Source organism: Lepeophtheirus salmonis, chromosome 5 (assembly GCF_016086655.4).
Source record: "Lepeophtheirus salmonis chromosome 5, UVic_Lsal_1.4, whole genome shotgun sequence".
NCBI lineage: Eukaryota > Metazoa > Arthropoda > Copepoda > Siphonostomatoida > Caligidae > Lepeophtheirus > Lepeophtheirus salmonis.
In genome coordinates this window covers 66,889,116-66,913,052 of record NC_052135.2, presented here as the reverse complement: position 1 = coordinate 66,913,052, position 23,937 = coordinate 66,889,116, and the positions used below count along the sequence as shown (strand labels likewise).

The window sequence follows — 23,937 nt, the reverse complement described above, 5'->3', positions numbered from 1 at the left end:
TCAATTGAAAATTCGGCCCCAGGAAAGGATATTCCATACATACAGAGCTGCAAATACCTTATACTCTGAGTGCGTAGTACCTTGACTAAAAAAGTATTATAATCTTCATATTACAGCGCCCTGAAAAGCGTAGAAGCGCTTCAAGAACCAGAACAGCTCGAACTGCAAGACCGCTAAGGGCATAACCTTGATCATTATATTGCCATTACGACATTTAAGGAAAAATATTATATAAATTTATAATAATTGTTTAAGACGATTTATCAATTAATTTGCTTTTTCAAGTTCATCAAAACTACCATTTTCTTGGTAGCTTACCAACTGAGCTTAATACAAAATGTTACAATTAATTTTCGAAACATATATATGTAGTTTTACATCCAATATTAATTTCCATTTCCCTTTTACACATTTTTAAAATTCATTTATCCAACAAACTTCACTTTAACACCAACTACAAAAAAAAAAAAAAAAAAACTTAATTAGAAGGATACAAAAAACAAAAGGAAGACAATAATGCATGATTAAAGGGCTAATTTGTAGATTGAAGTTGTCTGCTCAATTCTACGTAACATACTTTTCCCCTGAGATAAATTTTGACTTCAGATTGTTAATTGATATAGATTTGGTTTGGCCATGTATTAGAAATGTAATTTTTTTTCAAAATTTACGTAAAACTTTGGGGCTAAATAGAAAGTACAAAACATTTCTGTAGAGGTTGGTTCAAAATATAGACTTAGTTACAGTTTAACATACTTTTGAGCGTTGAGTCACTCTTTGATTACTTCTTTATAATTTGTGATATGTGCTTACCTTTGTCTTTACATTTTTGTCCCATTTTAAAACTACTCCTAGGGACCAGATCTGTTGGCTAAAACGTAACTTTACACCATATTTGACGGTTGTATGTAGGTCTAATAATAGTTTAGGAAGAACACCCAATTTTGACTTGATTCAAGGATCTCACAATATATGGCCTTCCTTAGACTGCGGTGTCTCTCTCAATTAATCATTCCTTTGTGAATGAAATGTAGTGGTTCTGATGCTGAACTTCTGGCTTATTTTTTTCAACAATATTGAAGCAAATTGTCCTTCACAATCAGTTTTAATAGTTTTGGGATAACCATATATATCAAACCAACCATTTTCTAGTTGGGACAAAATTGTATCAGTGTTGTCGGAGGAAATTGAGAATAATTTTACCCAATTTGTACACCTTTGCATTACTTTTAGGGGTATTCTTTTCCAAATAACATTTGGAAATAGTCCATATAAATCTTAATTTAAATAACTAATTTTTTTTTTCTAGAGATATGATTTTAGAAAAGGGTAATTTTATTATAGAGTTTTTTGTTGTTTTTTTAATTTCAAACAAATTTTACAAATATTGACAAAAAATTTAATATCTACAAACATTCCCTGTTAATAATATTACCCTTAATTTTTTGTATTAGAATTTTTAATTCTACTGTGTGATTCTGTATAGAATAAATAGAAATTTCTCTGAAATAATATACTTTTTATATTTAAAATTGTGATTTTGAAGCGTCGGGTAACCTTGTTCCTCATCTATTTTTTTTTTTTTTTTTTTTAATCTCAGGGGAAATTAGTCGAAGGAAAACATGGGGGTTATGACATATAAACGGGTTCACAACAAAATTTTTATGATGATTAAAATGTTCCCTTACAATCTTCTTGGAAAAGGCTGAAGTAGGAAAAAAATCCTATATGTATTGTCAGGGCAATCTTGAGATCTTTTTTATTGTAAGTAAAATCATTTGAAAATATTCAAAGACTTTGATTCGGCTTCTTAAACACTGAATGAATCTATTGCCAACAATATTTTATCATTACTAAGCCCTGGCTTGGATCCAGTACAAATTTGGATTTTTTTTTTTAAATCACTATATGGAGTACTAAACGAGATACACTTGTTCAGATTGTAGTCTGGTATCTTGTACAGAGCTTCGTCAGGGATAGCTCCTAATAAATTATTGAACTTAGTCTTTTCGTTTGAAATTTTGCCCAGTTCAAATTGAGCTTCCGCTCTAAGAAAATACCAGTGGGTCTGAAGGAAGTAGAGTAAGGAAATATGATCAAAATGTGTGATATATTTTTCTTCGAGGTAGCTTCATTGTAGGCAATGGAGGGTTTGTCCTATAAATTATCTATTACCTATTATCTCCTGTAAAGACTTGTTTAGTTGGAGTCATCAATATTGTATTAGATCCAATATTAATTTTGGTTTCATTTTTATACATTTTTTTATTCTTTATTCATTAAGCTTCACGTTATCACTAATTTTAAAAAAAACTTATTTTGAAGGACACAAACAAAAAGAAAACAGTAATTTATTATAAACGGTCTAATCGACAGAACGAAGTTATTTTCTCAATTCTGCACCAAATTTATATTGAATTGTACTTCTTTAATATTAATTGATGGAAAGTTGAACATATTACTATTTCTATTATTATCAATTTTGAATCAATTTGGTTTAACTATTTAATTTAGCAATTCCCCTGAGAGTCTGATTGATTTTTAATGGGACAGCGAAATAAAAAATAAAAAAACCTAAGAATGATCGAATTAGGACAAAAGGGGAAATTTCTATTGTAATATGCTTTAAGTTATACTTTTCAAAGATAGGGACATGAGACTCAACTTAAACTCATGTACATACTTTGGTAACTAGAGATTGTACTTAAACTCAACGGTTAAGTTTGAGACTTGAAAGGATTTGAGATCATTTTTTATAAAAATATAAACAATCTTTTCTACTTTTATCTAAATTTGAAAAACTCTTCAAACCACGTTCGTGTTTTTTTTTTTTTTTTTTTAATCTCCATTTTAATCAGAAAAATTATGAAAGTATTAACAATTGAAAGGTATTTTTGGTATTGAAATTAGATATATTATAACTTTTGTTTATTTGAGTCAAAAAAAGTATAAATATAAAACTAATATTAACAAATAATTGATTATTTTCCCAAATTGGACTCTATTAGGCTATTTAAAGAGTTGGATTTTTTATCAAAAACTTTGAATAAGACAAAAAAAAATCATAATAAAAACTTTGAATAAGACAAAAATATTTTTTTATAAAAACTTTAGAATTGAGTGACATAGTGCAGTAGACAGCATGCTTGAGATAAATCATTCTATTTAATTCAGTCCACGTACTTTCGATTCAGTGTCGTTCCTACAGAAGAAAATAAGGGTTTTGTAAATTGACAAAGGCAATTACTAGGTCAAATAGAGAAATTATGATCAGTATTTTTTCAGTCCATATTAAGAACAAATGACTGTTTTCCAAATCATATCTAATATATACTTCATGGTGTCATTAAAGATACTTTCTTTTTTTTAACTATTAAATTATACCATAAAATAGATTATGTAATGAAGAAAAAATATAGTACTTTTTATTATATGAAAAAGGCAATTTTTTTTTGCAAAATATTTGTAATGTTCTTTATATATATCTGTATTATCTTATTAAGCTTCACAAATTATGGATATTTTTAGGAAAAATTCAAAGACCGAGAGATATAACGACCTGTTCTAAGAATTAAATGGATCGTATAATAGGACAAACACCACTAATTGTAATAATACAATGTTTACTGATAGTAAATCAGTGGAACTACATTAAACGAATTAGATACAAATAATTTAAGAAAAAAAAATGACTGTATTGGAACTGCGATGTGATAATTGTCGAAATTGCAATGAACATAAAATAATTCAAAATAAAGTAACTCTGACGAATTACATATCTGCTCTCTTGCTGATTGATTTTAATTTTCAAAATAGAGATGGATAAATAATAAAAGCAATAATAACTTACGAGTTACGAAAAACAATTATTCGTAACAAAATTAGTGTTCACCAGGACATCGAATTTTTGCATGGTTCCACCATTAGTATTTTGTAATTTATTGAAAAAGCTTTTCCTGAACAAGGCATAAGCAATGCCCTCATAATTCTCACAGATGTGAAATCTCAAGAAAAAAATAAAGAGTCAAATATTACTTTATATCCAGCTACAACAAAATTTTGTCGTAGTTTACAACAATGCCTTGTATAACGAGACTCTGTTTTTTCAACATTCAAAATCGATTAATACTGTACAATTACAAAGAACGACAGAGAAACTTTCTGCCTCATTAAAATTACTTGTTTTTGGCTAATTGAGGTTCCAGGTGGCATCTCTATTAATGTCCGGATCCATGTGTTGTTTTTCTTGACCATTGTTTTAATTTTATCAAAATTGGACGAAAAATAAGTGAACAGGAATCAAAAAAGCAAACGGTTCTGGATCTTCCTGACGCGGATTTTAATCCAAAAAGAGAATGGAAAAAGATTCAAAAGGAAGGTAGTAAGTCAAAAAAATCGTTTGAAGCTAAATGAAACACTATTAAAGTCCCTGGAGGCCAAGATTAAAGAAGATCCAGCAGCATCAATACGCGGCTTGGCTGACGATTTCTACGTGGATGAGATCAATATCAGGAGGGCAGTTCATGATAACATTGGCCTTAACAGCTTTTTCAGGACTCCAAGACATCTCTAACAAGATGAAGGATTTAAGGCTTGAGAGATGAAAAAAAGTATTTTATTACTTCAAAATTAATCCGTCAAGTGAAGATCTTATCAGACAAGAAGATCTTCACAGTCGACCAAGTTTTGAACAGCAGAACCAACATATCTATAGCAACATCACCCGAGAAAGTCTAAGTTACCTTAAGGACAAAACATCTGGTGTAAACAATGAGCTAGGTGCTGTGGCCTCTGATGGGAAGAAAATTGATCCCTTTCTTTTTGAAGTCCAATGAGAAAATGGGGGATGAGGCCTACTATAAGGTCCTGATGTGAAAAATATTTCCTTGGCTGAAGGCTAACTATCCTGAGAACAATTATATGTGGACCCAAGAAGGCACCAAGAAGTTCTCTGTTGCACTCTGTATATATTTAACTGTCCTGTAAAAAAGATCAGTTCAATTACAAAAATAAAATATATGTCCTTTTATTTTTTTATTGCAAATCAATCAGAGTAAAAAAAATCCTATATTATTATAATATGATTAATCGTTATTATTTATCTATTTTTATAGTGAGTCATAAAGAAAGTTAATGCTTTTGAATAGATTTTGAATATTGAAGTTATTGAGTACATATATATACAACTTGTCTTGTCATTTTTTATGATGGACATCAATCTCAAAAGGAATGATCAAAAAATGAATATACTTTCTATAGAATTTGTGGATATGGAATTGAAACAAGTTAACTAAGATTTAAAATCATAATTCACAATATCACTACTTTACGCAATGACAAAAATTTACAACTTATAGATAATTTAACTCATTATAAATAGACAGTTATTTTTAATCTAAATATATTAATGTTTCAAATTAGACCAATATTTCGCTCTAGAATGGGATCTTAGACGGTAAACATAAATTTAATCACACTCAAGTTTGGTTTTATAGCAAATTTTTCTTTGGAATTTATCTAAACAATTTTTTTTTTTTTTGGAAAAAAGTCAATACCAAACTTTTTTAAAGAGCCAAATTCGTTTTGTACACTTAAAATCATTACAATGTATCTCACACTAGTTTATCATTTTCAGACCAAAAACTCAACAAAATTATTTATAATTAATTAATATCGATTTATTGAAATTTCTGTAAAATCAATAATTCTTAATTTTAAGATTTTGATAATTTTTTGTTGTTTAGTTTTGTTATTTTTACTTATTTTGAGTACAATTTTATTTATTCAAAAGCACAGCAAATAAAATTAAACTTTTTGTTAATAAAATTTAATTTTTGTAGGTATTGTAAGAATATTTTTTATATTGATTTAACCGATAATGAGATAAAACAATATTTAGAATTGAAACTCTCATTTTTAGGAGTTTTAGTTGAGAATAAAATACAAATCGGTTTTATTATTTAAAGAGTTAAATAAATTCTTTTAAAGTCAAAGTATGTAATCTATTGGTTTTAAAAAGAGTATATTTAGGCATTGTAATTGTCTAACTTAGATTCATTCCGACTTTGAGGCAAAAATTTGCCTGATATTATGTGTTGAAATACTAAAAATTCGATGAAATTAATAACTAATATTTAAAAAAATATTTATATACGAATATTAATTTTGGTAAAAAAAATAAGAAATTTGTATAGATTATTATATTTTATTTTACACAATTACTTTTCTCGCAGGATTTTTTGGGATTTTATACTTACAGGAAATATGATGAGAATGTTAAAAACAAAGAGGAAACTTGATTGATTCAGGGGAGCGTTGCATATTTAAATGTGAATACATACATTAACAAGAATAAACAATTTTTTTCTTTAAATAATCTATTAATACAAAATTTTAGGTGGACATTTTATTCTAACTATAAACTTACTAGAAAGATTTAGGATTTTTGACTAATAAATTATGCTTCATAATATGACATACCTACTCAAAAAAATATTTTCAATACATTCTCAACCTCGACTGTCAATTTTTTTTGAGAGAACAAACATATTATAGCTAGTCTTCTGTCATGGTATTGCTCCCAACTATTAATTATTATTTTAAGAATAATTATTAATGAATATATACAGGAATGGATAATTTTACGGAAAAAAAACAAATTTCAAATACATAGTATAAAATGACATGAATTCTAAATGAAAGTAATTAATTGATATAAATTAATATAAAATCAAAATTCTATGTATTAGCATTTTTGATCTCATAATACGTAAAATCTGCTCATTGAAATCAATGGAAACAGACAAAAGGAAAAAAACAACAAAATCTTTGTCTATTTATAAAAAGTGAGCCTTGACTTATCTCCTTTATTTCCACTCTCCCCCACGTCGTTACCTTTTTTGTATGGTGCATCCTTTCCTCCAAAAGCAACAGAAAAAAAGGCCCAAAATCATCTGGTGGTTAGCAAATAAGTCAATCCTACCAATTGTCATTAATATCGTATGTATTCCCAGACTATCACTATCATATTATTTCTTCACCATTTTTAAAATGAATTATATAACAATAAAATCTAGATTTTATTTTATTCGATACTATATTATAATATTGCTTAGTAATATGTTATTAAATGAGTAGAACTGAGCATGATTATAGAAAAGTTTATTACTTTGTTTATTTGTCAAAAAGAATACATTATGAAATACTCATGTAGTATCAAGCAAGATGAGGCAATCGACAGTTGACAACAATATGCATTGGGTATTTTTGTGTTAACGAGGTAACGTCCAAAGTACTTAATAACAGTAAAACAGAATAAATATATAATCAACAACATCTAGATCCTTAAGTCTTCATGTTAAAACGAATTAAGAATATACCATTTGAAAGGACTATTTAATTTCAAGTTAACCAGTTACAAAATCATGGTAGCCAGACGTTCTTATAACTGAAGCTATTGTATGTAAAAAATGTGTCTTAAACAAAAAAAAAAATCATAACCAAGTCTGCTTTTAGGTGAACCAGAGTTATGGGGAGCATGGTTACAAGACAATCTTGTTTATATAAGATTCTTCTTTGATTTTTTTCCACATATCCTCACATGTTCAATACTGCAAGATTCATAGAACAAATGGAAAGAATTTTCTATGTGCTCCCTACAAAATTAATATAAATTATTAACCTATAGTGGCTTAACAGCAACAAATACAAGCAGTGTTTTAAACCGTTGCTTTAGGAAGTAACAATTCACTTGAAACTAGACTTGCAAAGAAAAATATCCATCTATTTAGTAGAATAAAACACGCTTATGTAATATTCTGTTATAAAAAAGATTGTCAATTATGACGCTTTGTTTCTAACTTTACGATTTGTATCTTTATTTTAACAAAAAAAAAAAAGGATTTTTTTAGAAGTTATAAAATATTCTCTGATAATAAAATTTACAAAATAGGGGTTGGTTCAAGGAGTTGGGACATCAATACTTAGACAGAATTAAAGTCACAGAACGTAATGGGGTATTGTTTCCCTTTTTTTCTTGGCGAAGTTTTCATGATTATTAAATGCCAAATAAGTATTTGTTTGTAGTTTTTGTTTGAAAAAGTTAACAACAACTCAAAACAATAACCATTCCTAAAGTTTGAGTTTTTAAATTTAAGTGATTCCCACTAATTATTCCTTGTTTATTTGTTCAACATATATTTTTTTATAGTAATAATTTTATGTTTACTTTAACAGAAAGCAATCCACTTCTTTTTTTCTTTTTCTTGAAAAAAAAAAATATTTATTGAACTAAACTAACGTAAATTAATAAAAATTAACAGATATCACAAATAAATGAATGTTATATAACTCTTTATAAATGATTATATTTAGAACATGTAAAAAGCTAGAAATTGTACATTAAATTAAAAAAAAAATAATTGCTATAAAATAATTTCAAATGAACAAGATATATGAGAAAATTGATTTTTTCATCTAATAGTAAAAAGAATAAATTAAAATGGAATAAAAATAAACTCCCATAGAATAATTTTAATTTTATGTAGATTGAGTATTTGAACTTTATCACACAATAGTCTATATATTTTATATACTGCATAAGCCTTACTGAAACGTTTACTTATTTTTCCCAAGTTAAAGCTTAGTCAAATAATTTTAATAAGTGCTGCCTGTACTTTGTATAAGGTAAAATAAAAAGCAATATAATTATAAAAAAATCAATAAATATTTTAAATTCTAAATATATCTTATTATAATAGCATTTGACGTAGTAATCCCAAATACTATTTTTATCAAATTTGATGAATTATAAATTTTGAAATGAATTTTAAATTTACATTTTATTTCTGATTTGTTAAAAGTGTGAGACAACTTTTGAAAGGGAAAAAAACCAATAATTCACATAAATCAATCATTTCATTGCAAGAATGTTATACTAATTTCAATACTTGTTTATAATTAATGTAAATTTATACAATAAAAATAAAGTATTGGCTTCTAAAAAATGTAGTTTAAAAGTGTGTCTGTTTGTAGTTCAATTTTTTTCTAGCAGAAATTTTAGAATTATGAAATGAAAAATCAAATTGTTATATGTAATTAAAATTCTATATTTCATTTTTTTAAATCTAATTAAATGAAAAAGTGCTTTCAAGTTATAAATCAAAAAACAATAGATGGACTATATGTAGACGTTTTGCTACATAATACATTTTTTGAAGGACAACACTATCCAACAAAATCAGCCATTTTTTTATGCACAAGAACAGCATATGCTCAACTTAGTACAGAGATAGAAACAAAGAGAGAGACAAAGGAAAAGGATTTTCTCCGAGGACCCCTTTTAATATCCATTTTTTTAAATTCCTCACTCAGTACGGGAATGCAACGAGTCCCCTTGTGTCCATGAAGCTTGAAATAATTTATTTATACAGTTTGAGATATGAGGCTAAATGTTATAACAAATTGTATAATATATCTGTTCTTTTTCTTTCTCTTCTTTTCTATCTCATTTCTTCTTCTCTCTCTTTGTTTCTATCTCTTGTAAAGTTGGGGCAACGAATATTTATGGACTCTTGTTATGAAATCAATTCAAAAATGAGTTTTATTATTGACATATGGTTGTTGCCTTATCTCAAATTGACAACAATATAGAGTGTTTTTCAATAGGGTCATTTTTTAAATCAAAGTTGATACTTTCAGCTATCGAATGCAATACTTTTAAAATTTTTGCCTATTTTCATCTTGAAGCTATGAGCCTCTGCATAAAAAGTAGCTTATTTCCACATTAAACAAAGATAATTTGAGTTAAAAGTATGATGCAGACATTTAAAAAAAAATTTGGAAATTTTTTAACATTTGGCTTTAAAATATAGTAATTTAATTTATCGCTATCTTTAACACCAAGGGCTTAAAATTACTTTTGAACATTAAAAATAGCCAAAAAAATATATAAGGCCTTTTTTTGAAGGCTATGAGAGAAAAAATAAGGCCATCTTTGGAATCAGGGGATGATATTCTACTAAATAAAACATATACTTTTTGCTATTGGACAGTGTAATTTGTATCTATATTTCTATAGTGTGGAAGAAGAGGAATTAGTTTATTCCCTATTTGTATATTTTTGCAAATAGGAAATAATTATCTTGTGTCAGACGGATATTTATATTTGTTAACAATATACGGGTACATCGCAGTGAGTGAAAAAGGAATCATTCCAAAAAAATGTTAAATGTATCAAGTAACATATAACGGAGAGGTAATACAATTGAATTTGAAGCATTAAAAAACAAAACAAAAACTAATTTAAATTGTTGTGAAAAAGCAACTCAAACTACAATGTAAAACTTCTTTTTTTACTCTAATTTCAGATAAATCAAGCCAAAAATAACAAAAGTCAAGTTAATTTTTAGGGTATTTCATATTATTGATAAAAGAGGTGGAATAAGATTTCCATCATACCGAGAGGCTCTTGTGCGTCAACAGATAGACATTAAATTTGTTTTCTCCTTGTGTTTTACAAAAGTCATATCCCTAATAATTTCTTGCTAGAAGGTTCACTTCTAAAATAATCATTCAAAATTTGTAAAAGTCATGGTAATAAAGAAAAATGTAAAATTATCTGTGATATTTCTTAGAGTAGCTAGGCCGTCTGTAAATGTCATTTAGGTTTATCTTCAACTAAGCATATTTTAATTTTCTTGATATTTTCAATATTTCTTTTAATATGTTTCGACTCTTTCTTCATTGGCTTTTTGTTTATATTGTTTTCTTACAAACGTATGTGTTATTTTGTGCTAATTTTTTGGAATAAATTACAGAGCTTTCAATATAATCTTTCATACAGTAAAATAATTTCTTAGAAATCCTTATACTTTTTTTTCCTTTTTAGTACAGCTTTTGGACTATTTATTTATTTGGTAAGGATGTAAATAAAGAAGAATACCTATAATGTTTCCCTGATTTAATATGTCATCGGACTAAGTACCATACCAAGTTTCTATGCAAGAAAAACGTAAAATAAAATTAATAAACATGACCCTGCAATCCTTAGCAGTAACACAACTTATAACTTGACTACTACATTTGTTCATTGATAAACCTGTTTTTAACGATCACTTTTATTAAGATTAGATAGACTGTTGAGTACAAAGAATGAACTGGCTATATACTTATAGACCCCCTCCTGACGAGTTAATACATTAAAAATAGATATTGCTCACACATGAATGAATTTCTATTTCTGCCTTTTCCTCCTTCTCTTTTTAATAATGTATGTCATCTTAAAAGTCCCCATACGTGAATTTAATACGTTATTCAATTCCTTTATCCCTTATGTTCAACTTTTTTTTTATTTCAGCATATCAATCTCGGTTTAAGAGATTACTTGCAGAAAGCGTTCATTTTTTCATCTAAAACATATTTCATCACTTGATATAGGTGTGACTTTTTCAAAACTTAAAAATAAATTAATCAATTTGAACACACTAAAGATCATGATAAAAAAATTGTGATACAAATCTACAGCTTTCATAAAAATGCATCTTAAGTTTTGTGCGTTCAATGTAATTTTTTTTTAGAAAATAAAAGGACTTATGTTACACATCTAGAATATTCTTAAAGTCTCATTATCTGAAACAATGTCACAAATAAAAATCTCTTGTCATCACTCAAAAAAACTGTGATATTCACATAGTCTCAAAATTGATAAAAATTATCTTTATACAAAAAAAAAATCTACGTGAGTGTTTATATTTATTACTTAATCCATAAAGGAAAAGTTCATTCATTATATAGCCATTTTCAAATATATTAGGTGTTGCATACATTTATTATAGTTTTCAACATTTGAAATAAAATGCTTATTTTTGACAATTTAATGAAATAGTCATAAAAAATAATAGGTCAAAATTCAGTTTTATTATTGTATGGTTCTAATTTGTTCTAATTACGTACTTCTAACCTATAACAACTATATCTTACTTCGAAAGCTACATGTAATAGTAAAAAACAACATTTTTAGAAAATTATCTTTGGTTTTAATAAATTTATATAACAAAAAAAAATATTATTGCTTAGTTTTATTAGGAGTCGAAGAACACTCAAACGTAGATTTTTACAATATAAATTTGATTTATTAATATAGACGATAATTCTGGCTTAGATGAGTACACAAACTTGTGATTATACTTCATCCTAAGATGTTATCTCCTGACTCTTAACACTGGGGAACACAAATTTTTACCAATAAAACTAAGCCAATAATATGATTTATCTTTGAGCACAAAATCCCACACTCATCTCAGTTTTTCTCAGTCTAGTCAGGTTTCAGAAATATTTGAGATTATAGTTATTTGAGACTATTATCGTTCAGAGACATTTTTCATCATCAAGAAAATCACCAAATTGAAGTAACATGAATAAAAGTGATGTAAACTTAATGTCGTTTACGATTTCTATGTCCTCAAAATGACGTCAAAGCCCGTAATAATAATATAAATATCATAACATAAATCCGCGCTACGCACAAATTCAAATAAAATAATTATTAATAAGCTATATTTTGAATATAAAAATTATCTACTCATCATGCATGGATCTATTCATTGCTTATATCCTGGAATCTTCTTTCCCAATAAAGGAGTCTACTCTATTCTCTTATGAAGCCTTTTAGTTTTTCTCGGATGAATTTTCATTCCGTCGTCCCTCTTAGAATACGGAGTTCTGAATAAGAATAAGTTCATCTCTTGAGATGGATGATCAAGTTAGAAGTATCTTCCTTTGGTCCTAATTCTTGGAGAACAAAAAAAAAGTCCACTTCATTCAGCTATTACTGAATGAAGAATAATATTAGGCATTAAAATTTCAAAGTAAAATTGCATTTAAATATCAAATTGTTGTATATTTTGGTTTTATGGCTATAACTTCTCATTGTTGTAGTACCTAATTAACAAATTATTAATAATATATTTAACATTTAGAGCGTTGTATCTGAAACTGAAAAAAACTGATTCTGACATAGCTTCATGCATTGAATATCTTTATTATTATTTATAAATGGATATATTACCAACCGGGGGGGATATAAAAATATCTCACTTGTACCAGCTCAGTATCTTAAGCCTGCAATGTTAACTAAGGTGACAAACTCATAGCTATTGGGGCAGTTATGGTCTTTATTGCCTTGCCACGGACAGGCAATCCAAACATCCCCAAAGCATAACCCACAACGAATTTATTGCGTGCACAACAGTGCAACTCTTCACGGACAAATATTAGAAAATAGATACATAAGAAGAGAGGGCAACTTACAGGTGGACAAAACAAAAAAGGTGGAGAGAGGTCTTGGATCTAACTTATTTTAAAAAATTGCCTTCAAGGGTTAAATGCTGGGAGGCCCAGCAAATGTTACTGGCAGAAAAACAGTCAAGCAAACCGAAAAACAAAACATTACAGTTACTGAAACAAAAAACAAAAGAAATACTTAATTTTCATATACAATTTTTTTTTTACCTAACCCACGGGGCCAAATTGTATTCGAAAAACACTTGATGAGTGTAGCAGGACGAACATTATGAGAAACTGCTAAGAAGGGACAACAAGTTAGAGAAGGTCAACAACAGTTTGGTCAAATTGCTTGTTCATTAAGAGCCCTCCTCTTACACATAAATAAAGTAGTCATCATACCCTGAAAAAACCCAACCAACAAAGAAATTTGCTTGTGAAAAAGTTTATGAATACACGAAAAGGAAAAGTATGGGTTATAAGTAGCACATTTCCATAAAGCTCTGAAAGAGAATCCATATGGACAAAGATGCAAAAGTAAGCAAATAAGTGTCTGTTAAACATCACCAAATATATCATTGTAAAGGACATGTAGTCAACGAAAAAAATAGAATAAAGTATTTCTCTACAAAACCAGTGCAAAGAGAGAAATATGTTAAACTTTGATATGCAGAGATGATTGTTTGAGAGCAACTTTAAGAAGATTTCACGTGAGCCGAGCGAAAATCATCCGTAATAATGAGGGATACCCTATGATGTCGTTTAATCCATTCAAAGCTATAGTTTAGTCCATTTAATATCAATTACCCTATCTAATTGGATAGAAGAATTAAAATTCAGGATGGAGTATGAGTTCGTGGATTTTATTGATTTGCCTTTGTATAGGATGATGGAGGGGACTTACCACGTTGAATATGTTTAAAGTATACTCAATCACTGTCTTGAGTCAGCCGCTAATTGATTGATACAGACGACCCGGAGTATAATATATAATGTCTTTGAAAAAATATATATGTCTTAAAATATTGCAAAGAGAAGAAAAAGGTCACGGAAGTCACTAATCCGCTTGAAAAAAATAAGGTGATCTCAGATTGCACTAAGGGTGAAACTTATCCAATGATATGCCAATATTAACTAAATTTGCGAAGGCTACATTTAAAAAATAACATCATGTAAATAAAGAGGCTTACTTGATAGAAAAGAGAAACGGAAGTAGGCTTTAAAAGTACCTGAATACCATGATTATCACTTATTATAATAGCTCGATAATTCAAGGGCATCGGTTTGAGTTAGGATATGTAAGAATATTCGCAACTTTCTACCAAGAATATCTAACTAGCATAAAAAAATCAAAAAAGCTGCGTTAATGTTGACAGAAGAGGTAAATAAAACCCACTATGGGGAGCAAATAATTAATTAACATGGGTAAATTCTCTTACACAGACCATTCAGGGGGTCTTTCCAGGTGGATTGTTTGGTTTTTAGAAGACGCTTCCATGTTGCAAGTGGGAAGCTGATAAGGACTACTGAGATGCCCAAAGATTAATAAGGGATCTAATTAGTCAGTTGGAAATGATCTAAAAACCCTAAAAAGGGCTCAATACGCTCGCAGAAAGAAGGGTTGACTCGTACAGAGTCAGCTATGAGTGAAGTGATACATTCATGAGAAGTAAATAATTTTAATATTCAAAATATACCTCATTAATAATTATTTTATATTAATTTGTGCGAATTAAATTTATGGTATGATAGTTATATTATTATTACGGGCATTGACGGCATTACGAGGACATTGAAATCGTAAACAATATTTAGATAATTGTGTCGATTTGCCAGTTCAAAAAATAAAATCAGTCCAAAAATACCAAATGGAACTAAAGTCCTTGGCGATCCGTATTTTTTAAATAAAAAATGGAATATTTTTCTATATTATGAGCTAAATTACTCCTTATCACTCTGAATGATGCATAAGTTATAATGGTCTCAAGACAATTGTTGTTTTGCATCATTTTTCTGCATAGAAATGGAAATATTTCGAGTTTGGAAGAGAATACATAATCAATAAAATACCTTTTACATCTGTTTCATTCATCTTACTTCAATTTGTTGAATGTCTTGATGATGAAAAATGTCTCAGAACGATAATAGTCTGGAATTACTATATTCTCAAATATTTCTGAAACCTGTCAATCCAGACCAAAACTGAGATGAGTTTTGGATTTTGCACCAAAGAAAAATTATTTTGATAGCTTAATATCATTGCTGGTAATGTTGACCACTTAATTATTCCCCTGTGTAATCAATATTGTAAATCCGGTGTTAATTTGTAATTAGAAGAAAAAGAAGGAATTTTATATTCCTTAGCAGTTGTCATAATTATTTAATTCCTAAGTAGTGAACATCCTTGAACGTTCGTGTGTGCACATAAGAGAAGGAACGCAAGACTAATGATTTGTAGCAGAGTTATACTTGTAAGTCCTTGTTGGACTCAGAGTAGAATTAGGGATCGATATCGGAGTAATTAAAGCAAATGACCTTGATTATATCCTTTTTTCCTTTCTCTCTGTCATAGATGATTGAAGCTGTTCTTTTGAAACGTCTTGAGCATTATTTTTTCTCTCCTCCAAAAAATTCTTCAAATCGTTAGGGTTACCATGTTGATTTTCGATTTCTTTTTTTTAACATGCCCATTCCACTCTAGACTTTTCCCTTGGTTGATAATAGATTTCAGCTTTAGAAAATGAAAACACACTGTAGATACTGTAAAACAACAACAAAACCTCACACGATCTTAATGTTTAGAATTTACATCCCTATACTTTTTTAATATGACACTTACGCTTGATGCAAGATTGTGATTACTGAGACAAAGTTGTCACACAGTCATATAAAAAAAGAAAAACAGTTGCATGAGTGATTGTTTTTTATAATATGACGCATACACTCGATGCAACACACCTGTAATCAATCATTTTTACAAATTAGCAGGTTACATATATTTTATATACTCTATTCATAAACTTCAATTTCTTTTTCGATATGACGCACACATTTGATGCAACATTGTTATCACTTAATTGAAGTATCTGTACAGTTCTATGATACCCTCAAAAATGGCTTTACGGCTAAACAACCAGGGAAACTACGCTTTATATTATAGTTGACTCCACAGCGTAGTGATGTGATAATAATTCACATGCCTTCTTCAACTCAACTCTTTTAGATTGTAAGCAAACCTTATTATTAAGGAAAATTGACATCATTTCTCTAATTAATCAAAAAAAAAAATAACTAAGTAATTATTTTGATTTAGCCATCATACCTTCAAAGAGCATGTACGGCTACAAATAACAAATTATATAATTTTTTACTCAAGTTGAACGAATCTACTTAATTCATGTAGCCCCAACTCTTCTGTAAACAGAGGATGTATCATAATAAAGTTTTTACGAAGCAAAACTGTTTGGTTACAAATACATAGTAACTATGTTTAGTGTTGGGTGGGTCCTGAATTCCTTATTTGACTCTCCCTAGGCCTAGTTTATAAGCCTATTCATTAATTTTCTTCAATTAAGTAGTTCTAGGATTAGGATCATTTGAATAAATTTATATAATCTATTTATTTTAACTGTACAAGCGATGAAAAAAAGTATACGAACTACACTTTTCAAATTTTAAGTTTCAAAACATGGATAATGAAGGGCAGATAATTTGAATGAAAAGAACAAATTAATTTTCTTTAAGAAATACATAAATAATTTATCTTCCAAATTTTGTTTTTTATGCTTTGTACTTATTACTACTTCAAATTATTAATTTATTATATCTTATACATTTGATCTGAGCTCTAAAAATCAATAACTTTTAAGGATCGATATCAATGCCACTATTCAAGATAAGGATATTGATTAATTCAAAGTTATAAATTAACTGTCTTCATTTTTCCAGAGTGACAATAAAAGTATAATCGTTATTCCCATCTTTTAATAAATCTACTCGATATATACAATAAAATTCAGATTTGAGAACACCCACCTGCTAAAACACTGAACTATTATTGTTTTTAAGTCGTATATTTAATAAAAAAGTAATTTAAGTTTGCAGGAAAAATGTTCTAGAAATAAATATAAATAAGTCGACTATTTCAGTAAATGTATGAATAAATTTGTATTTTATAGGCAATATGATTAAACTTAATCGTGAAACATACTCATTTGCTGGATATTAATTGTATTTATTACAGATTTAGTCCACAAATGGACTTATTTAAACTAAATTTTTTGAACTTATGTCACGCCACTTTGCATTACTTAAATATTCTAAAAAATATATATATAATGAACTTAGAAAACAATTAATATTATCCATTTCTTTCAATGTAAAGAGTAGCTTCCAAATAATATTTTCATTCACATTTTTTTTTATGGTTGCACATATTTTAGGAACTGTAATCAAGATAACAAAATAAATTTTCAATTTCCTTTAATGTTGAATTTATTGATACGATAACTTTTTCAAAACGATAGAGTACTTCTTTTATAGGGATTCTAATAAATTTGAATCCACACGGTGAAGAAATCCCATGAATCCGAGCCGGTTAAGAATATTTTTGCATCTATTTTTAGTATTATTAAAATATCATGCTCAGAATAAGAAATTGTCGACGAGTAAATGTCCTGGGACTATTGTGTTGACGGATGACGAAGTGGAGCTACTACTCCCATTTACATTGGAGTAAAAATCATCCAGTACTGCACTCCTGTCTAAATAATAATAGTGTCGTCATTGACAATTTTTGACGTCACTATTCAAAAAATAACAGCGTTTTACGATTTTTCGATTCTAGAACACGTTTAAATAAGATATCGTTTTCAATATAATATAACGCTGTCTTCGAGTTGATATACGCCCAAAACAGAAAAATACTTTGCATTTTCATCACAATACGTTTGTTTCTGTGTGGACGACCACTAACTTTTGTTCTCATTTACAAATATTGTTCTTTCACGTCCAAATACAACATGCAACAGCATGTTGGACCGCAGGCTGAAACCCACTTTTATTATTGTTATTTAACGAGTAGATAACGAGTAGAACCAACTTCCCTTGACGTTATTTTGAACATGTATGTATTATTTTTTTGGAAATAATTATAAAATATATTTTATTTTCAATTTAGTAAGCTAAAATTATTGTTTTACAAAAAATCTTTTATTTGAGGTACATGAACAGTATTCAGGCAAATACACAGTTTGTTCCTTAAAATGTAAATTTTCTTAAGTTTAGGGCCGTAGAGCTACCTACAAATAATTTTCAAAACTGTTCAAACTTATCTAACATATTTGGAGTACAATTAGGAACCATTTTTTAACCCAAGCCATTTACTTTTCCGAAAAAAATAATTTTATTGTCACGCTATCCTTCAGTTTGCATACATTATTTAATATAATATCAAAAAAATTACATTTTTTTAGATACTGTTTTTAAATGACCACAGATGGAGTTGTTTTTTATTTCAACTGTTTTCATTAATTTTCATAATTTGACCATTGTATACTTTAAGCACTTGACTCTATGTATTATGAACTGAAATAAGTATATTATAGATTTGAATTTTTTTATAAACTTTTACCAATAAAGGGCCTTACTTTAGAATTCATCTAATTTCATACTCTTGCATTGTAAAGATTATTAATTCAATGTATATCTAGTGTACAAGCTGCATCCAAAAAAATAGGATAAATAATTTGAAAGGCATGATTTTGGTACTTGGGCTAAGAATAATGCAATAATTTAATATTTTATTATTGAACAACATTTTAGTGTTCCAACTTTTGACAATTTAATACAAATTACTGAAACATATGTACTTATGTTGCACATTTTATAGTCTGACTAGAATTATAATACACATGAATACATAATCACCCCTTTATTTTAATAAATCAAAATAAAATAAAAGTTTCAATCAATAATAGATCATAAGAAAAACAATATTGCATTTAAAAAATACAAATGAAGACGAAGAAATTGTAACATTTACAGCTTTCTTTTACAAGTTATAACTTGTAAAGACAATGCAACTTCTACACAACGTACTGGGTCGTCCGTTAAAATCTGAACACACACTAATTCAATAGTTAATGAAAGTTGAGTGGTTTGAATCAATTTATATTTCGATAAATTCAAGCATAAACCGTTAGTTACAAAAATGATGTGAGTTCTGTAGCTTCCCTAAAACTTGAGGCTTTCAAACTTTTTTTAAACACTTATTTGGCCCATGTAGAGCACAATCTAACACCAAGGCCCAGAAATCCACTCTCAGTCAGCCCTGTAACGTGGATGACAAATCCCCGATCCGCAGCGGGTGTCATACCTTCTGTACCCGCCTGGAAGTCAGCATTGCTGGTATGGGCGGTTACATTAATTATTAAGAGAGCTCAGATACACAAATATCAATACTTATTGAAATTCTATTTTTAATTAATCATTTATTTTTTGTTGAAGTTCAAAATTCAAAGTGTTTAGATTTTAATGGACCACACGGTATATAATAAATGAGAAACTATTCTCTAATGAATAAGTAATAGTTGGTAACAAGAACAATGCCTGAGACAAGCTACTTTATATTTTTTCAAATGTTTCCTTTCCCTTTTGACAGGGAAAAAAAAGTGTAAGTCCTCAGTTTGAAAAAAAAAAAAAAAAAAATCCATGAATCCAAAAGGAAAATAAAGAAAAAACTTTTTATCAATCAAATTAACTAAGCCTTGACTCAAAAATTTTAAATATATGAATATATGCTAAACAACAAATCCTTAAAATCTGATTTAATGTACTGGAGCATACTAAAGATTATGAAAGGAATAATTAGTATTTTAATGAAATAATATACCTGTTCATAGAGGGAGGTTTTTAAAAACACACAAATTGTAAATATTGTATTTAAAATGAAATATATATTATATTTCAGTAATCAGTGAATAGCAAGTGTATTCGAAATTTCATTCTCCATGCATAAAAAACAGTTGTACAACAGTTGTAGCTTGATATATATACATACATATGTACACTCAAATTGACTTTTGCCTAAAAATAAATACATACACTTTCCAAACATACGTCATCCAATAACAAATAAACAAAAATGTATTTTATAAATAAAATAAACATGTCAATTTGTTCCTTATTTAAACTCTAGCTTGTAAGTTTAATACAATTTCTTCTATGCCATAGGCCATAATCAATGATCCAGAAAATTAAAGAATTGCGGGGATTTGACGTTTTGAATAGTAGTCATTATGTTAAGTGACTATTACACAACAGTTGGATACTTTCATTTGTTACTTTTCGTAAAATCAAGCTATATTTGCTTTGACTTTTTTTAATGGATGATATTTATTAATTTCAATTTGAAAAATGATTACATGAAGTATTATAAAACGAATTTATCTTTTTTTACTTTAATAGCCATCTTATAGAGCTTGTTGAAGTAATTTTAAAATACATAAACATTTTCATTGATGTTATATAATTGCACAATAAACCGAAAACAACATTATTTTGAAATAATATTAGAATAACTTTATCTAATGAATGTCTATAAACAATCTGAAAATGTTGTTTATAGGAGCGAAAATTAAGTTGTGTGTACAGTCGTTTTGTACTGACTGTCGTACCAATATTGGAGTTGAAATAATAATATATATAAAAATCTGTCAGTAAGGGCAATTGAACTTATTAAAATTGCGTAATTTATTATTTATATATGGACAAGGGAGGGATAGGAAATCTTAATTTTTTGTTCTTTTTTTTTTGTAAGGGGGAGGATAGATAAAAAAAATTGGTTGCTTACAATATCTGAAGGGGAATTCGTTTATGGCGTGGTAGTGCTGAAAGTATCAGTTTCAATTTCAATTATTAGTGTGGGTATCTTAGTGCCTCTTTCAGTTCATGTATACGAAAAAAAATAAGACAGTATGTGTAAATAAATTGTTTTGTTTTTGATATCAAGATTATTTGAACTTCATCAAGAACAACGTGTACTTGGTATCTTGAGAGATTTTTTATTATTATTATACATCATAATATGAAAAATTATTTTTCAAGATTTTTTTTTCTGTGGCCACCATGATCTCCCGTCTGACGTTGAATCCCTTGCACACCTTGATGACGTAGTCGTTGGACATGTCATCCAACTCTTTTTCAACAGAGACCTTCGGCGAATCAACATTGCATTAAAATTTCAGACCGAGATCTGCACACTTTTTCCATAGTCTAGTAGCATTGATGTCCATGGACGAGGAGTGCCATACATTTCGAGAATAGAATTCGTTGAGGTTTTCCTTGAACCAAGCTTGAATTGTTATTATTGCAAGATTCTGAGTGTTTTGCCAACATTAATTTCATTTGAGGTAATTGTATCCAACATGGATAGAAGATCTGTAATCGGATTTATTTTTGCCTTTATTGTTGTAGTCAAAGCTGATAAATTTTGGAACAATTTCATTATTAAATCCAACATGAATAAATGGTAAGTAGTAATGGCCTGATGCAGCTGTAATTGGCACGGTATGATTTGATTATTTAAATTGTAGTTTAAAGAGTTCTAAAAGGGTATAACTTTTACAATAATGACATCACGTGGGAATATTTTTCGGAAAGAAGATTTTAATAGTAAGATTTTCAATCAGACAAAACACGAAATAAAAAAATAAAAGAAGTTATCACTGTTATGAAACAAATAGTAGTTTTGTTACAATGAGAAAAAATCAATGATTTCATAGATATGCATTTTAAATTGTTCTTAAGTAGATACGTTTTCATGACTCTTCCCCTTTTATTTTTCTCTACTCCTTTAAAATGAAAGCAAGTGGCACGAAAGGTTGATGCTCTACATATAAGAGGTTTTTTAACTACTAAACATCATTAAATAGATCTGGGTACTTATATATAATCAGAGATAATTCATTGGTAAAAAACTTATTCTGAGAATATGACAGATTGTTAAAGTAAAAGTAGGAACACCTACATTTATTTTGTATTAACAAAAAAAAAAAAAAGCAGAATAAAGACAGCCCTTGAAAATGAAACAAACATAGTTTATAATATAGGCTACCCCAAAAGGAAAAAAAAAGTTAGAGAAAGGCCAAGAACGCCTGCCCATAAGAGCGCATTAATGAAAGCGATGAGAAAGATTCTCTTTTTTTCTTCTTTTTTAAATGAGGCAGCATTGGCTGGAAAGCTGATTTTTTTATGTTAGATAAATATTATAACTTTACATATATATGTATATATAATATGAAAATCACCAGTTATTCATTTTACGTGCGTCTGAAGTGTACTGTTACATTATATATTACACATTTTTTTAATTCAATATTTGAAAATATCTAGTTATTCGTCTGCCGTATTATTATTTGATTTTAATAATAATAGTATCAAATTCATGGAAGTTAACACGTTTGAAGTTGAATTTTAATTTGTTTTTTCGTGATTTTGTTATCATTTATTTACAAAAAATGTACGGAGTAGAAAAATTTATAATAACAGTAAATTCCGTCCGTAAGCCACAAACTATATATCTTTATAATATTTAAAAATATTAAATTAAATATGCTTTTCTCTGATCATTTTTATGTAAACCTAACGATATCAATTTAATAATTTTGCAAAAACAAAAAAAAAAGGAAGGATATCTCTTATAGAGTAAATAAAACCATTCATCTCTTTTTTTAAGATATTTTCTTTTTGGGTTTCCTTTTCTTTTATCATTCTACCCACCCACCCACAAACACTTGCTCGAAAATAGTTAAACTACAAACCACATTTATCATACACTTTGCATCATTGATATTTCACTAGTTTTTAAAAAAACCAATGACATCTATATTGTAGCATAATATCTTTTTATTTTTTCATATTTATTAATTATACATATTTTGGTATAAATTTAATATAGTTTATCAATAATTATGAAATTTGAGAATACATTTTCATAAAATAAAGAAATAATCAAAAGATACTTATATTATCAAAAGTTATTTTTCTGTCTGCATTCATATCTAAGTATTGAACATGTCTGAACATGTGCTCGATCGTCTTAGAGTTTTATGAAGTTAAAGATATGTATATTCAAAATAAATATAATAATAATACACTTTATACAATGTTAGAATTTAGAAAGCACCCATGACGTCAAGTATATGAATATTATATATACATACATGAAGTAAAACAGAACACTTTTTTACAACAATAATAATACAAAATATTTACTTGTTTTTTTAAGTGGTAATATTTTGTTTCAAAAAGCTTAAAATAGCTCATTCAGCGTGCTTTAAATGGAAATTGAAATATTTATCGTTATTACGTTTAAATATATGTAAAAAGATATTTTGAAGCTACCTTGAAAATCTCCAAATGAATTTGTGAATTTTTTTAAATGTTGAAAAAAACTTTTTTGAAATCCAAAAAAGATATTCTCTGACTCGCACATGCACCTTTTTCTTCTGTTTAAAAAAAAAAAAGTATTGAAATACTTCATGTTTTTAATATTAAAAATATGTAAATTGTAGCATCCACTGACTGACTGTATCTTAAAAACATAAGTCCCAGTGAACATATTTGGTATTAAAGGGACAATCAATGTTAAGTGTA

The 23,937-nt window shown here is 28.0% G+C and overlaps 1 protein-coding gene across 5 annotated transcripts in view; it reads left to right on the top strand.

The window, feature by feature from the left end:
- Positions 1-23,937, top strand: part of Alk (Anaplastic lymphoma kinase) — a 312,304-nt gene that overhangs the window by 139,141 nt on the left and 149,226 nt on the right. The window contains exon 1 of one of the 5 annotated variants that reach the window (XM_040712433.2): positions 22,582-22,801. The exons of 2 other annotated variants lie outside the window; for them this stretch is intronic. The gene's annotated coding sequence lies outside the window, so the exon portion shown is untranslated. Of the gene's footprint in view, positions 1-22,581; positions 22,843-23,937 lie in introns of those variants that run through there. 2 more of the 5 variants (XM_040712432.2, XM_071888916.1) reach the window with 2 other exon arrangements.